Source organism: Furipterus horrens, unplaced genomic scaffold (assembly GCF_987537825.1).
Source record: "Furipterus horrens unplaced genomic scaffold, mFurHor1.1.pri manual_scaffold_3, whole genome shotgun sequence".
Lineage (NCBI taxonomy): Eukaryota > Metazoa > Chordata > Mammalia > Chiroptera > Furipteridae > Furipterus > Furipterus horrens.
Genome location: NW_028327173.1, coordinates 144267842 through 144282767, shown reverse-complemented (window position 1 = coordinate 144282767; position 14926 = coordinate 144267842).

Below are 14926 nucleotides of genomic sequence, written 5' to 3'. Positions count from 1 at the left end.
CCAAAAAACATGATGAATTAGAAAAATATAATAAACAAAAAGAATATTTATGTGTTTTCCTCCTTCATCAGATACACGGTATTTTTTCTCCCATGTCACAAAAACTGTAACCGCAATTTACAAGTATATGCACAATCAAATTGCTATTGATTTAGCGATGCATTTCTTTGATGTCCCTTGCCTTAACCTCATTTATAAAGCTGTTTTGCATTATTTCAAACTGTCAATGATTTGTGACTCATGAATATTCAAATCTAATTTGCACTTACCTTTTTGGTATGCATGCTTACTTGCAGTATGTCTCTATATTTACCCTTTTGTTTTGTATTTATTTGTAGATTGTTTTATTAAAATAATGCTCATTTAAAAGCATGGTAAGTTTATTTTAACAAAACAACAGGAGTTGTTGATGGCTGACTCTTCTTGATCTCTGTGCACTACCTTTATATTTTGCTACTTAGCAAGTTTAGTCATTTTGCAAATGTGTCTCTAGCACTAAAATAGCCATGCTTTTGCTGGATACTGTCAATTTCAGTAAGATGGGCTTAGTTTTGCTGAGGTATGTGTCTCTAGGAAAGAGTCAACAATTTTTAGGTGAACTTGAGCCCTACAGGAAAAAAATGGAGAAAGAAAGGATTATATCTGGTGGAAAAACAAAAAGTTTGTGCAGAATTGAGCTCTTCATGTCAGCGTGGATCAACTTTTCCACTTACATTGTGGAATGCAAGAAATGAAACCTAATACTCTCAAGCACTGAAAACCCCTTTTAGATGTCTTTCAGATGATGATAGCTAAAAGAGACACCCAGGACTTTGTGGATTGCAGGCTTGTCACTAGTGATTGAAGGTCCAAAATAGCAGAGCAGGGAGCCACCTGCCTAAGAATGGGCAGAGTTTCTTCTTGCAAAACCTGTTCAGGTACAAATAGAAAGTGTCATAGTAAAAAAAAAAAAAAAGGGGGATAAAGAACATCTCATTTGAAATTGACTTCTGGATTCAACTCAGATTTCTAAGAACATCCAAACAATTAAATGCCCTACTTTGCCAAAAAAAAAAAAAAAAAAGAAAAAGAAAACATTTTCAAATATTTATATTTTCATGCCAGGAGCTAAAATAGGAAGACAGTTAATAACATTTACAATGCAATTGCTGTGTGTTTCCTTAAGTTGCCTCATGTTCAATTTCAAAACTACTTTTTAAAGAAAAAAAAAAGATCACTGGTCACCTATTGCTTTCCATCACACAATAAAGTTGTCCCCACATCTACTAAATGATTCTGCACAAAGGATGCACACAGGTCTCAGAGCATCCTATCTAGCCAACAACATAGTTTTCTTTTTACAAATTTCTCACTGTCCCTCAATTGCACATATTCTCCCAGGTTATAGGATCCCTTTATAAAACCTACTAAATTGCTAAGTAATCTCTTTTGTAGTCTTTATTTTTTTACTTAGAAAACTAAGTTTTTGATTACTGGGAAAAAGTTTTGCTGCCATGATATCTTATTGTTTATGTATGTTTAAACAAATGTCCTTTGTCTGAAAGAGTTTATGACGTTTTCCCAAGTTTATCATTTTGAAAATCAAACATTAGATTCACCAGACCCTACCATATACAACCCATAACTAACCGCAAAGGAAACCCCTCAACAGGATACTATTGTCTACATCATTAAATGATTCATTATATCCTGATCTCTGAGCTATGAATCAGAAAACTTTGCTCTATGAGATAGAAAACTATTATGATCAAGCGTTCTAGCATTATGCTGCTTGATTCTACTACTAATTCACTGTGTAAATTAGAGGAAGTTGCCTAATCTCTGAAAGGCTTAATCTCATCTGGGAAACAAGTGCAATAATAGTTCTTACCTTAGAATGAGAATTAAATGAGAGTATTTGAATGCAGTGCTTAGCACACTGCTTAGCAACTAGTCCGTTCTCAATATGGAACAGCTATTGCAAAAGCCTAGTGTCTACTAGAAGTTGCACCTAGTTTCTATTCAATTGTATGGAAACATTATCTTCTCAGAATCTATTCTATGCTTCCCTCATTTTGTGTCAGTAACACAGTAAACAAACATGTTTGCTCCCAACTCCAAGATTGGGCCCTTCCTCTAACTAGTCGTTATTTCAAAACTCCTGGTTAAGCCTTCCATAAATGAGATGTGAGGGGAAGTTTGCTGGGAGCTTCTCAGATTATTTTTTTCACACACATCTTTTAACAACGCCATCCAAAGAAAGAGCAACAGGCTGTCTTTCTCTGTGTTGCTGTGGGAAGAGAGGCCCAGAACTGCTGAGTCCACCTGGCTACCAGCCTAAGCATAAATATGGAGCACCAGAAAGGGCAGAGCCCAGAAGACTGAAGGGAAAGAGAGGTGGAGCCTGCCTCGCCTCTTGTGCATGGGATAGTTTTTTTCCCTTATTGCTTAAATCAGTCTGAATTGGGTTTTCTGTTCCTTGCAGCCGAACACATTCTAACTAATTCAAAGAGACAGCCAAACACCATGTCTTTTTCATATTAAATCATAGCAGACCTATTCTCAGAGCAGAGCTGTCCAGTGCCCAAGTTTATGCAAGTATGTAAACCTATAATCCCTCATACCTTTTCTAAATCGTGTCTCAGCCACATCTCCACAATGTGTCTACCTTTCTGAGAACAGGAGGAAAAATGCAGAGTGAATCCTCCAAGATCTGTTCAATCTCCTTAACAACCAGCAGAGCCCACAAAGTGCTGTTTTTGCTTTTGGAAGAATAGAATTCAACCTCAAGGGTGCTGCCTCTAGTTTGTTGCCATAACCTCATCTTAATGAACAGATTACTGTATGCATCTAATCTAATGGCATGAGTGAAAATTATTTTATTATTTGTTATATGGTTTTATGTTCCTATTTCTAGCTGACTGATTTAGCCTGATATGTGTGACCTAAAAATAAGGTGATGCCTTTAATCTTCATTTGCATCTATATCAGAAGGATAAATCCAGTTTGCTTTAGCTCAAAGAAACCTAGATAGTGACTTATTTTATCAAGATGAGTAATCCCCAACTAAAAATCAAAAATAAACATTTTACGGTACCAAAATCAGTTCAATCTTTCTCTGCCCTCCCCTTACCACTGCATCTGCCCCAAGCTATCCATGATTTAATCTTATCAGGAGCTCTCAGGATTATAGTTCCAGTATCCTTTTGTATAGGCAGTGAGAGGGAGACCAGGTAATTCTCTGTAACCCTAGATTATGTGATTATGCAGAACCACAGATCTGGAGACATCTTTAGATATTATCTGAAGGGCCAGGCACAGAAAAAACCAGACACAGGTCTCAGGGCTAGAAGCAAGCTGACTCTCAGCCCAGCCATAGAGCACTCTGGCTTCCATATAAGTGGTTCTTAAAAGATGTGTGAATGAATACATTATTCATTTTAATCTGTAAGGTGGCCCATTGTTGTTTAATTTATCTCCATGAGAATCTAAGTACATCATATCTCAGCTTTATGGAAAAACTCTAGTTTCTGAAAAATAAAAAATAAGTAAAAATACTACCATTTATATTTTAAGATATAGAAAGTTAAGCCACTGCCTTATCTTGCTATAGATTTCCTAATAGTATATAAGAAAATGTCTTTTCTGGTGTTTCAGAGAACCAGAAGTATAAAAGATATATATATTTCCGTGTAGTTTTCTTAGTTATCTTATTCTGAGACTTGATAAACTAACATTGGTGGCCATTGTGGCTGTGGTCTTGCCCCTAGGCACCTGGAGTGCATTCACATCCCTTGAGTGAGAAGCTCTTTTTGTCAATCCAGACAATATCACTCCTAGAAACAACAATGGAGACACTTTGACTAAATACAAACATACAATATTCTTAGAGGAGAGTTTTTAAAATCTAGGTTAAGAACACATTAGTAAATTAATTCAGGTTCTTACTTTAATTTGCTGTAGTACCTTAAAAAATCTTTTTCAATCTTTCCATTTTCATAATTCTAGAATGAAAATAATTATATTGGTGGTATATTTCTTAATACTAATGACCATAAAACATAGATTCCTATTTTGTTGACCTTACAAATATATGTGAATTTTATTCATCAGTGTGACAAAATAATCACACACACACCAACGCACATAGTGTACAAAAAATCTGCTATTTAGGAATCAACTGATTCAAAGTAAAAATTATGTTCTCATACTGGATAGATATCTCTAGTTTAATAGTTTTTGTTTAATTCAAGTTGAAATGGGATTCTTAAAGGGAATCATTAGATTTTTTTTTAAGATTTTATTTATTTTTAGAGAGAGGAGAAGAGAGGGAGAAAAAGAGGGAGAGAAACATCAATGTGTGGTTAACTCTCACACACCCCCAACCAGGGACCTGGCCCACAACACAGGCCTCTGCCCTGACTGGGAATCAAACTGGCAACCCTTTGGTTCACAGGCCGGCACTCAATCCACTGAACCACACCAGCTAGGGCTGGGTTTTTTTGTTTTTTTGGTTTTTTTAAGAAAATTTCAAGACCAGTTGTAAATCAATCATATGTGAAAGAATATCAAGAAATTCTGGCCCTGGCCAGGTAGCTAAGTTGGTTAGAGCATTGCCTCAATACACCAAGATTCCAAGTTTTGATCTCCAGTCAGGGCACATATAAGAACCAACCAATGAACACATAAATAAGTGGAATAGCAAATTGATGTCTCTCTCTCCCTCTCTCTTCTTTCCCCCTTCTCTCTAAAATCAACAGATTAAAAAGAAAAAGAAAAGAAGAATCCCTGAGATTAGTGACAACAGGAAAGCAACAGCAGGAGATTGAATTCAAGTAACCTTTCTATGATGCCTTCTCTAGACATTTGTGCCATCTATGCATTCAACTTAAGAAATGTAGAAAAGCACAACACAATCCTATTAGCCATAAAATATTGGTAATAAAAATAATGAATATGTATACAGATACAACAGACATTAAGATATAGTATGAAAGACTAATATAACTTATTATACAATAAATTTGAATATTTAGAAGATATAGATAAATTCATATAAAATCATAACTTACCAAACCTGACTTAAAAAGAAGTAGTAGATCTGAATTGTCATATAATAAACTTTATCAGTAATTAAGAATCATCCTTTAAAAAGAAGTGAATAGTATTTTATAGTAAACTCAAACGTTTAAGAAACAGATCATTTCAGTCATATATCAATTTATCTAGAGAGTAAAAGTAAAGAAACCTTCCCTAATTCTAATTTATTATATGAAACCAATATAATCTTTGTTAGACAAAGATGATTAAAAATTTAAGGGAAAAAAGAAAAAAGGGAAATGACTGGCCATTCTCTTGCACTAATTAGAAATTCAAAAATCCTAAGCAAAATATTTATAACCTAAACCTAACTATGTACAATAGAGATATTATCATGACCAACTTGGATGTAGTCCAGAAACACAAGTCTAGTTTAATAATAGAAAAATTATTAAAATTTCCCACAGTAACACAGTAAAAGAAAAAATTATCATTTTATTACTTATAGAAACACCTCTCAACAAAATTGAAAGTTGTTCACTTTTAAAAAGGTACCTAGAAAACTAGGCATGAGGGGGAAGAAATGTCCTTAATCTGATAGAGATTATTATTAATTAACTACTGTAAATAGCATTCTTCATGGAGAAATGCTAGAAACACTCATTTACAATAAATTGGGAATGAGATAATGATGGCTACTATTTAAGAATGTTATTTTTCAACACTGTCCTGAAGATCAGGTACTAGAAAAAGCAATAAGACTGAATGAAGAAGAAATGGGTGGAAGAGATAGGGAAGGAGGGAGAAGGAGGTGAAAGAGAAGGGAAAGAAGAAAAAAGAAAGTATTAAAGTCATAGAATTCAAAAAAGAAAACCAAACTGTCATTTTCTAAGTCTATACTATTAGCTACATTGAAGCCCCAAAGAATTTATAGACAAATTGATACATGAGATGGACTAAAGAGCACTGGGGTAATAATGTTGAAATGTGATCTATGCGTAGAGAGAAAAGGAAAATGGATTCTTACATCACTCCTACACACAAAAATCAGTCCCTGTGGGTTAAAGAATTAAGTACAAAAAATCAAATTGATTAAAGAATTTTACCAAAATATAACTTTAGGATATGAAAGAGTATTTTATACAAGACACACAAAAAGCATAAGTCATAAGAGCAAATAATGATAAGTTAAACTACAATAAAATTTAAAACTTCTGTCTTTCAAAACACATTTTAAGACAAAATTACCAAGTGTTAGAGAGGATGTGAATAATACGATATCTTACATACAACTAGCAGGAGTAAAAATCGGTATAATCACTGGAAAATAATTCATGTTTTCTTGGAAAACTGAACAGTTGTATACCAAAAAACCTGACAATTTACACTAGGTATATACTCTAAATCTAGAAAATTATTTGCCCATAAACAGCAAGAGACAAATATCAGAACACTTATAGTGGAACTCTTTATAATATAATAGCAACACCAATAAAAATAGTAACAACCTAAAAAAGGAAAGATAAATAAATTGTGTTATAGTTACACAAATGAATATCAAGCATAAATTAAAAAATGAATGAACTATAGCTACACATAAAAAATTAATCTTAATAATGTACTGTTTAATGAAAAAAGAATCTAGAAATACTACATTGGGTTATACCATTAAAAAAAAGTGAAATGAAACAATATATTATTTAGGAATATATATACATATGATACAAATATATAGAATATGGAGAGGTTAAGGATATATATTAATAATATATATTATGTTATTATATTGTATATGATTGATATAGTTTATATAAAATATATACAAGATCTGTCCAGAAGGTATCCGGCCATGTACTATGAAAAACAGAGACATTTATTGAAGAAGATACAAGAAATGTAGGGAACCACTCCTTGTGGTTTAGGGAATTGTAGCTCTGGCCTGAGCATGACCCGCCACCGGCATTCTGGCTGTGCTTGTCTTTAAGTCTCAACAATGGCTGCGTAGGAGACATACCTGAAAACCATTCAGAGGGTTCCCATGGGAGCTGGATTCAAAGAATACTTGTTATGCTTTAGAACGTGCTCTGCTTTCCCTTGTCTCTTACTTAAGTATAAACAATCTCTAGCAGGGAGTATATGAAGCCTTGTACCTAGTGCCAGTATGGGGTCAAGATGTTTGATAGACCCTGGCACAGACTATTCATTGTATCCATTGTACTGGAACATGTAATCAGTTATTATCAATTGTAACCTAGGCTCCTGAAAGCTATTGGTGATTTATGAATTTTGATCTTGTATCTCCCACGCGTATCCTTCTCAATAAAAGGCATAAGGGACAAAGGTCTAGCTGCTGTTCTTCACTGGAGAGAGCAGACATCTTCCTTCCCCCTGACATAATAAAGTGTCCTGGGTAAAAGTTTGTTCCACCGTGGTCATGAAGACTCTGCTGGACAGAGCAACTTCCAACCGAGCCTAGGGTGTATGAGGCTCATCCACCTCAAAGAAACATTGTACATAAGACAATGATGCCTTAGTCCCCTTCAAAGTAGGCAGCTTGGGACCTCACACAGTTCTCCCAAACACCATCAGCTGCTGCACTGTATTTTCCTGAATCTCACCAACAGTCTGAAATCTCTTCTCTTTCAAAGGTGACTTTAATTTTGAGATAAGGCAGAAGTCATGGTGCACTAAATCTGGGCTGTAGCGTAGCTGAGTCACCTGGGTGATTTGACGTTTCACCAAAAAATATCTGCACAAGATGTGATGCATGAGCAGGCACATTGTCGTGATGAAGCTGCCAATCACCAGTTGCCCATAGCTGTGACCTTCTGAATTATCCAAATAATTTCTGTGAAGGAATGTTCAAACTTAACATAAAATTTGATGAAGATTTGTTGTTCTATTTGCTAAGTCATTTTGAATGCCACAGCCACACAGTACGCATGCTGACTGAATAGCCTCTACTGCCCCCACTGACTAGTACAGTGAAGTGATCATTGTTCACACAAGTACATTCTAGTTCACTCTCCTTGGCTACCAGGTAACATTGATGTTGCACAAACCATTCTTATTATATTAACAATGGCTTGACTTTCTCCAGATAGACCTCATAGAGTTCAGAGATACATGCACACACACAAAAAAAACTATTAAAAAAATTCAGGATAGTAGTTCCCACAGGAAGAAGAAGCAGAAAGGTGAAAAGGAAGGAACACATGAGTGTATGCAATGTTCCTCTTCTTAAGTTATGCGGTTAGTTCACAAATATTATTTTCATTATTATAGTTTCTGACAGCCTAATGTGTTACATATATGCTTGTGTATGGAACAGATATTTTACTAAATATAAAAGTAAAAAGATAATAGTAGTCATTCTTAAAAACAGAGTAATGTTATAACTAAAGAACAGGGAATAACAGAAAAAATATTAGAAAAATCATACCATAAATTCTTGGTTTCAGTGAAGAAGGTAGCGAAATCACCTGAGAATGAGAGGGTTGAGAGTAGTTAGAGGCTTCTGAGTGGTTTTCAGCAACAGGAGAAAAGGAAGAAAGGAAAGGAAAGGGAAAGGGAGAAAAAAGGACAGGGAGTAAAAACAGAGAGTGAGTTACTGTTATAGGAAAGAGTTGCTACCAAAAATGGATTGAAAAGTAACCTTAGCTTCAGGATGCCAACTGAAGTTCAGAGCATAAATATAGATTGTATGTGTCCGTGACATCCTCCCTCAAAAGTTGACTATTCACATATATGGTGACAAAAGGAGACTAGACTTTAGGTGGTGAGCACACAATAGAGTATACGGGTGTTGCATTATAATATTGTACACCTGAAATTTATGTAATGTTATTAACCAATGTTACCCCAATAAATATATGTTTATAAAAATGGACTATTCAACCAGAAATAGAAACAAAAAATGATTAAGGATTAAAATGGAAATTGTCATGGAGGTCATGACAAAAAGGTAAAAATCAACAGAGGCTTTGGATGTTAACTTAAATACATTTATACTCTTTGAGCTATGTCTGTTCTAAAAAACAATCACCCTGGGTTTTGAAAAACCTTTATGCTCAAAAGTGCTTATTACAGGATTATATATAAAAATGAAAAAATAGATAAATTAGTGCTCAATAATATTGTAATGGAAAAGTGAATTATGATAATTTAACTGAAGACATCTAGACTGATATAGTCATAAAGAATTCAAATGTTTAACCAGGGTGGAAATTTTATGCAAAGTACAATTACAACTACATAAAAGAAATTATGCATAGAAAAAAAACAGTAAGACTTTGACAGCAACTGGGTTTGGATACTTTGCTATGGGTGATTTTGTTTTTCTTTTACCTACTTCTCACATTCTCAAATTGTCTTTAATGAGTATGTATTACTTTTAAAAGAAAAAATCAAGTTTGAAGATACATTTCTTAATATTTTTAACTGGGTGGAAGCTCAAGTGTATAAAAATGTGACTAACGAATTGACAGAAAATGATCAAGATACCATAGGTCACAATAAGGGTCATAGTGAAGAACAAATAGTTTGTTTTAATAGAATATAAAGGAATGGTAGGTAAATGAAAGAAAGAAAAAAATTTAAAAACTATCTGCATCTGAGATCATGAAAGTAATTTTAAGTTCCAAGTATAGCTATAATTGTGGATGGCTAAAATGCAGATAGATACACACATACACAATATGAACAAAGATGAATGTTGGCAGGGAGTGGTAAAAAAGAGAGTGAACCAAGTGAGAATGATCAAGGTCAGTGGACAAGAGCATTTTGAATGATGATAAGATAGAGTTATATAATGTTTTAGTTTGGAATTCAAAAAAGAGACACAAGTAATTATCAGCATTACCATGGTAAAGTAAATTGTACTTAGGCCTCATATTTATCAACTACAATTGTGATGCAAATGACCAACTTTGTGATGAATAGGTAGAAATAACCTGTTTAAGTTGTGTTATATTTATTAGTATGTCCAATTGTATATAAATGCATCCTGGCTTCTGAAATAAATGGCCCTACTCTCTTCTCCATGCAGAGTCCCAACTCATTTTTCAAAGTAGATGTTTACATCTCAAATAAGCCTTGTCTAACTCATATAAATGAGGTCTAACTGGTAAAGTACATTTAAGCAATCTTTTTTTAACATAATGTTTTCCAAGGAGTCTGTGTAAAATATCATCTTTTAAATGTACCCCTTTTTTCCTATCAGACACTCTAGTCACCAAAAGAAACATTATTTAAATTTTTCTAAGTTTCCATATATACCTCAGCCAACTTGTCAGAGTCAAGTGTAATATAGTATTTCATGTGTGTTTTTATTTTATTGCTAATATTTATATCAGTAAGAACTAAATATTAATAAACTGATGTCATCAATTTGAAAAGATATGGAAGGCTACAATGTAGTTGGACGGAGGGAGACTTCTCTGCTGAGACTCAGTTCTGACCTATGGAAGTCTCTTCTCTCAATGCTCCCCACCCTACTCAACCTCTTCAAGTCACTGATAGTAATCTAGGCATATTTCTACCTTTGTTTATATAAAAATCTGTTCATACACCTACCTACCTCTGTTTCATTCTGTGAACCCATTGATACAGAAAATATATTTAATTAATATGTTAGCACCCATAAAAGTTCCTGGAGAGTATTACAAGCTTAATGAAAACCTGTTTGAATGATTGAATAAAAGTAGGAATTAATGATTTCCATGACATTCTTAGTATTATCAAGTTGCAGAATGTCAGTGGGCAGGAATTTGATCTTCAGTTTCTATATGAGCCCATAGCACAGTAGCATATTCTAAATAACTATAAAGTTCATATTTAATCTGCACTGCTAACCCCAAAATCAGTTTTTATTTGAAAATTAATTCTGGTATACCCTCTATGTCTCAGAAACATTATGATGCCTTCTGGTAAAACTTCCAATTATGTGTTCATAAATTTGTTTTTAACCTCTCAGGCATGCATTGCTTCTCCTGTAACATACCAATTCTATTCTTAGTGAAATCCCTGAATTCCAAATCTCAATAGCATGCTTTGTTTCAGCAATAATTTAGCAGAGACAAATCCAGTACCTCATGGAAAGATGCTTATCTCTTGTACCTCTGCCTCTAACTCCAATATCTAACTCTTTTTCCAACATTTATGACAAAGAATCCCCTCCTCTCCCATCTGTTTTTCTCAACAAGCTGCTGTGGAAAGAACAGTGAACTGAGAGCTTCTAGTCCAGGGACTTGGTCCCACCGCTGTTACTATATTGAATTAAGACTCTGAATTCATACCTTAACTGCTGGGTCTTCATTTCCTCATATATAAAATGAAGAGGTTGCAGCAGATAACACTGCTTAAGAAATAACTGAAAGTTCTATCTATTAAGACTTTCCTGTATGGAAAAAGAAAAAAAAAGAACTGTGCTTTATATACATTATCTCATTCTATTTTAATCCTCCAAACAAGTTTATAAGGTGTATCAGTCAGGGCCTAGCAGGCTAATTTAAGGAGTGCTTCATAAAGAGACTCTATTAAAAACGTGTGAGCAGGGTGTTAGGAAGCCACAAGGCACAATGCAGTGCCCCAAGGCTGGTAATGGAGAGGAAAGTGGTTATCTGAACCCAGAGAGAGCTCTGTGAAGACAACTGCTCAAGTTGTGGCTGGGGTGCAGCCAGCCCACAGAGATGCTATGATCAATACTTGGAGCTCACTCTCTTCATTCTGGAAAAACCCAATAGAACGCAAGGACCAAAGGAGCATTCTGAAACCATCCAAATCAGCACTAGGACCACAGAGCAGGATGGGAATAAGTGAAGAGTGGATCTGAATGGGCCAACGGAAGATATCCAGTAACATTAAATAGTTATCCTGATTTTATACTTGAAATTATTGAGGTTCAAAGAGGTTAAATGGTTTACTTAAGATTACACAATTAGCCCAGGACAGGACCAAGATCCAGCCCCTTTCTGTCAGACCAGAATCCCTTTTTGTCCTCCTGGGATTAGGAACAGCCCCAGAACCTACCCAATTTAACCTTCTCCTTAGAGATGTTTTAAAGAGATGTCTTTCCATTTAGTGCAGAGACCTCAGTCACCTTTCAAAAGCTAGTGTGGTCTGTGTGGTCCTTCTTCCTGTTCCCACACTTACAGTTTATACCCTGACATATAATTATGATTTATAACTCAGTGAGACACTGGAAGGGACAAAGTTGTTAGTCAGTCACAGGAAGAGAACAACATTTTAAAAAATTGTTGTTCTATTACAGTGTCCCAATTTTTCCCCTGTTGTTCTCCCCTACCATGCCCAGCACTCCCGCCCCCTGCTCCCACAGTCAATGCTCACCTAGTTGTCCATGTCCATGGGTCCTTTATACATCTCCCTTAATTAGACCCTTTCCTGTCTTTCCCCAGTTATCCCCTCCCCACTCTCCTCTGGTCACTGTCAGTCTGTTTCCTGTTTCCATGCCTCTGGTTCTATTTTGCTCGTTTGTTTGTTTTGTTCATTAAGTTCCTCTTATGGGTGAGATCATGTGGTATTTGTCTTTCACTGACTGGCTTATTTCACTTAGCGTAATACTCTACAGTTCCATCCATGCTTTCACAAAGGGTAGGAGTTCCTTCTTTCTTTCTGCTTCGTAGTATGCTGCTGTGGTAAAAGTACCACAGTTTTTTTTATTCACTCATTTATTGATGGGCACTCAGGCTATTTCCAGCACTTAGCTATTGTAAATAATGCTACAATGAACATAGGGGTGCATCGGTTCTTTTGCATTCGTTTTCAAGAAACAGTGGGATCACTCAAATCTCTTTTTCTGACATGCTCTCTATATTAAGCACAATTAAAAGATTTTTCTTTTCCAAAGAGCAACCTAGTGTGTAGTGTGGGGAATAAAAAAGGAAGTAAATTGATTATTGCATTTTTCTAGTTCATGTGCTAGAATTAGAACACAGCTCAAGCCTATGCTAAAGGCGTTCCAGTAGACTGTGGAAGAAGTGAGCAGAATATGAGATGTTTCCATGAAGTGAAACTAAACACTAGTATTAAACATATTCTTCCAAATCCCTGTGAGCCCTTAAGATAAGAAAAGGAAAGGAAATTCTCATAAAGTGAGTACAGTAGTCAGAAGTAGTTAATTATTCCTTGGGCAAGAATTAAATTTGCTTAAGAAAGAAGACTATAGTAATTATCTGAGGTCAAGAGGCCCATCCCCAATCTGTCGGCTCCTCTGTCAAATAGAGATAAAAAGTCTTACTCTGGACTCTTAATAACAGAGAACTCTTCCCCTGCAAGCACTTCCTGACCTACAAACAAGTTGTGATCCCAGAAAATCTGTAACTCAGTTGTTGGGAATGTGAAACACATCTTTTACAAGCCAGGCTATTATAAACTGGAGCTCAGGGCTGGACCAGCTCTCAACGCCCATTTAAATCCAGAATCTAATTCAACTAGACTTGCAAATTTACTTCCTGGTATGAAGCAAGAAGAGAAGTGACAGTACTGGGAACTTGGCCCAACCCCATCCCAGGTCAGGTCCTGAACCTGGCTTGTTCTCACCCCCTCTCAGAGGTCACAACTCTAGCACCTTCAGGATCCAGGAAAGAACAGAATGTCCTGTTTCAGGCAGGCTGGAGTGGTGACTGGGTCAGCCATCTCTGTCATTAACAGGACTTGAGGCCATTGTGAGTGAACAGTGAGTGTCTTGGCCAGATATGCCTCACCTTGAATTCAAACTCCACTTCTCTTTCTTTTCTTTTTTCTTTTCTTCCTTCCTTCCTTCCTTCCTTCTTTCCTTTTTTTCTTTCTTTCTCTTCCTCCATCCCTCCCTCCCTCCCTTCCCTCCTTCCTTCCTTCCTTCCTCCCTAACTCTCTCCTTCCTTTCTTCTTTCCTTCCTTTTCTTTTTTCTTTTTTCACCAGGATAGATGATTTATCCTTTATTCCACCTTTTAAGGTAAAATAGTTACATTTTTGTTTTGATTCTTTGACAGACCTCCCAGTTTTAGCAGACTGTCTGCCCATGAGTCTCTGAGTTAAGAAGGGCATTTTAATTACTTTTTCAAAAGCTATCAACATGACCTGAGGCAACACTCTCAGGATAAAAAGTTTTGTTTGGGGCTTGTTTTTAACTAGCTGGTTCATCATAAGAAATCTCCAGAAAAACTGGGTATGTATACCCTTTTCCAGGAAAAGCGATTTTCCTAAGCAGTTTGTAGATGGTTTGATGCTTACCAGCAGCTTGTGGAATGAGGGGAACAAAATTCCAGGGCCCCATGGTCCTCTGTGTGTAAAAGTCAACTTCTACTTTCTGAGAGATTGGAAGGTGAAAGGGGCTCATACTTAGGTCCTCCAAAGATAAAGAAATAGTGAACTTACTTCAAATTCACTTCCAAAATAGCTTTGACTTAGTAATTTTCCTGACTGGAGAACTAAAAATGGGGGCAAAGTGGCATCTAATAAACCTATCTTTTAGGATAACTGGGTATTGTGGAGGGGAGGTGGAGGAGAAGAAAGGTCAGAAGAGTGAAAAGCGATAGAGGGAGGGGAAAAAGGGAGGGGGAGGGGGAGGGGGAAGAGACACACACAGAGACTCTGACAGTTAACTTCATATCCACATGTATCCACATGAATCCACCCACTCTAAGCTTCTGTTGTTGCTTTGTTTATGCAAAGTTAGTCGGGCTGAGACAGAGTGAAAGAGCTGTGAGATTCACGCTGAAGAAGGCAAAAATAAAATTTTAAATGTAAATGAACCAAAGCGCGCGCGCGCGCACACACACACACACACACACACACACACACACACACAGACTCACACCCCTTCGGGTCGGGCAATCCCTGCCCGCAGACTTTGAAATGAAAACACGCTGAGGAGGGGCGGGTGGGGGGCCCAGCACCCGTGGGGAG